Genomic DNA, 3166 nt, shown 5'->3' on the forward strand with positions numbered 1-3166 from the left:
TGCGTGTAATAGACTTTTATGGAGCCACACGAAAAAGTGTTTTTGTGAAGCGTTTTTCATTTAGCATTTTGCATTTTTTCCCCCACTCTAACACACTGAGTATAGCTGGTTGCTAAAGAGTGGACAGCCAGCCAGCCTACCCCCCGGTTCCTGGGAAAATTGGCCCAATGGAACCAGTCCTGGTGCCAAAAAGGTTAGGGAACGCTGTTTTAAGGTATATGAGGAGATGTGGATGTCTTGCATAGATGTTCTGAATATTGTTTTATAGGGTTCTATATAGAGAACTACACAGAATTCATATAGTTACAAGTACCATGTAGAATTGAGTTTGGAACTGGGCATGTCAAGCATCATATGTTATTCAGTCATCTTTAGCTATGTTGGGGCGTTTTTTCTCATGAATTTCAAAGGTGTAAATAATGAGCACAATTTCAAATTAAAAAAAGTCCAGCAAACATTCTTGGTACACCTCTTATAGTTCGATACTGCTGTGATCAGACGCATGGAATGAACAGATATTTAAATCTCCCAGCAGCACTGGAGACTAATTTCCCAGTCCTATTCCCCCTAGCACTGGCTCGCTAAGTCTCGGAGACAAGCCTGGAGACACCTTTTGTATGCCCTCTAAATACTCTTTTGTACTCACGGCAATGTTTTGACTGCAGTGTCTGCTGTAGCTGAGCCACTGCTTAGGGGATCCTCTCTGCTTTTTGGATGGGAGGGTAATTCCTTGATCACTTCCAATTAACATCTTTTATTAGGCTTGGGAAACAATTGTACCAGCCAGGGGAGGACGAAATTACATAGACTCCAGGAGCCAGCTTGAGATTTCCGAGGACTGAAGGGATTCCAGGGCTCCAAAAAGCAATATCCAGAGAAACAGCAGCCATCATTATAACTGAACTCAACTACTTGACAATAGCCTGTAGGTGCTTTAGAATGCAAAAAGAAGATGTTTAAGAATTTAGCATCCCTAGTGACAACCAAAGCTTGGAAATTTGCGTAGATGCTGGCCCATAGGCTTTTTTTTACAATTTTTTCACCACCTTTACTGGTTATATGGGTAGTGTGTCTGGATGTTAGTTTGTAAGGGGCTGACATGAAAGGCTTGATGTTTTCTGTGAAGCACTAAAGTACAGTGAGAGAAAAAAGTATTGGATCCCCTGCTGATTTTCTATGTTTGCCCACTGAGAAAAAAATTATCAGTCTATAATTTTAATGGTAGGTTTATTTTAACAGTGAGAGACAGAATAACAACAAAATCCAGAAAAAACACATTTCAAAAAAGTTCTAAATTGATTTGCATTTTAATGAGTGAAATAAATGTATCAGTACCCCCGTGAGGGCTGCTAATATAGTGTACCCCACTGATTACCTCGACTCTGCAAATCCTCTATTACCTCTAACACCCTGGGTTCAGTCATTTATTACCAACTGTATTAATAAGAAGAGACTCACACAGTATTAAAGAACGAGTTCAAGTATGTTTACTGTATTAATGAGAACACAAAAATAATAATATCTCAACACTGTCAGATAATAAGAAAACACCCTTACACACAAATATTTTATCTATACTTATCAAAAAGGCAATATGATGATACGAAGTTCCATTAACTATAAATGAACACAGATATTAACCCAAACACAGATACCTATGTGAACAGGTTAACAGGAGGGTAGAGAGCTGGCACTATATCGTCTGTGTCAGGCTTTTCCCTTCTGCCTTCTTAACCCACAGGCTATTAAATCTTGCACAATATAAAGAAAACATTATGCAGACTATTATATATATGAAGTCCAATGCAATTAAAGCAGATGAGGGAAAAGGATAACACAAAGGTAAAAGGTTATTTCTTGAAATCCAGATGTCTTCAGCTAGCCTTGTAGTGTTGTAACCAACGTAATCCTTGATAACAGGGTATAGGAAATTTGGCAGAACTTTAAGTTATCCTTGTTGTATTGTAAATTCCTCTGATATCCTAATGGTGTTATCCAGTATAACTACAAGAATCAATAATGTGAACTGGGCATAGATGTCTGCTTTCAGTGTTTGTTATAAAATAAAAACTGACTTCCGGTGGAACTACAAGTACCACCAGCTCAACTGTGTGAATGATGGTGACTCTACCGCCTCTACTCCTGTTCATTAGTAATCTTCAGATGGGCTGTACCACAACACTTTCACCCAGTTCTCCTCTTAATCATTCAGATGTTCACTAGCAAACTTCAGAGAGGCCTGTACATGTGCTTTCTTGAGCAGTGAGACCTAGCGGACGCTGCAGGATTTCAGTCCTTTATGGCGTAGTGTGTTACCAATTGTTTTCTTGGCGACTATGGTCCCCGCCCTGCCTTGAGATCATTGACAAGATTCTCCCGTGTAGTTCTGGGCTGATTCCCCACCATACTCATGATCCTTGAAACTCCACGAGGTGAGATCTTGCATGGAGCCCCAGACCGAGGGAGATTGACAGTTATTTTGTGTTTCTTCCATTTGTGAATAATCTCACCAACTGTGATGGTTGTAGCCCATTCCAGCCTTGTGTAGGTCTGCAATCTTGTCCCAGACATTCTTGGACAGCTCTTTGGTCTTGGCTATGGCGGAGAGATTCCCTTCTTGGCCTTTTGGCTAAGATCAAGTATAGTATCTGTTCTTATCAGTTGCCAAGAGAAGGTGCTGTGCTACTGACCCGACTATGGTAGAGGATGGTGTGGCAGCTATGAAAATCCACTGGTGTAATGGTACTGAGGAGGTTAGTACTGGGGCGAACAGAGCATGCTAATGAACATGGAGGCCGGCATTGTACCCCTGGTGAGGATGGAGAGGCACTGGGTCTGACTTAAGGACGGGTCATCTCGGAGTTCTGGCTAAGATCAAGTATATTCCTGTTCCGATCAGTGTCCAGTGGAGGAGCTGTGCTGTCATCCCGATTTTGAGCATGGGTCGGGGTGTGGCCATGCAAATACACTGGTATGATGTGAGACTTGAGGGTTAGTATTGGCAGGAACCAAAACAAGAGCGGCCTAACGAACCTGGAGGCCGGGAATAGGTTCTCCCTGAGAAAACCGGAAGGGCTCACTATCTGGCAGGGATGGGGGTTGCACTTGTCTGGCTGAAGGCCGGGTTTTGAAAAAAAGCCTGTGATGTATGTGCCCCTCGAGTGGC

At 42.1% G+C, this 3166-nt stretch overlaps 1 pseudogene; it reads left to right on the forward strand.

Annotated features, from left to right (window-relative positions):
• The first annotated feature begins 2609 nt into the window (after positions 1–2609).
• On the forward strand, positions 2610–2733 carry LOC143937550 (U2 spliceosomal RNA; annotated as a pseudogene).
• The last annotated feature ends 433 nt before the right edge of the window (positions 2734–3166 follow it).

The sequence above is a fragment of the Lithobates pipiens genome, unplaced genomic scaffold, assembly GCF_037356315.1.
Source record: "Lithobates pipiens isolate NorthernLeopardFrog02 unplaced genomic scaffold, aLitPip1_a1.2 Scaffold_28, whole genome shotgun sequence".
NCBI lineage: Eukaryota > Metazoa > Chordata > Amphibia > Anura > Ranidae > Lithobates > Lithobates pipiens.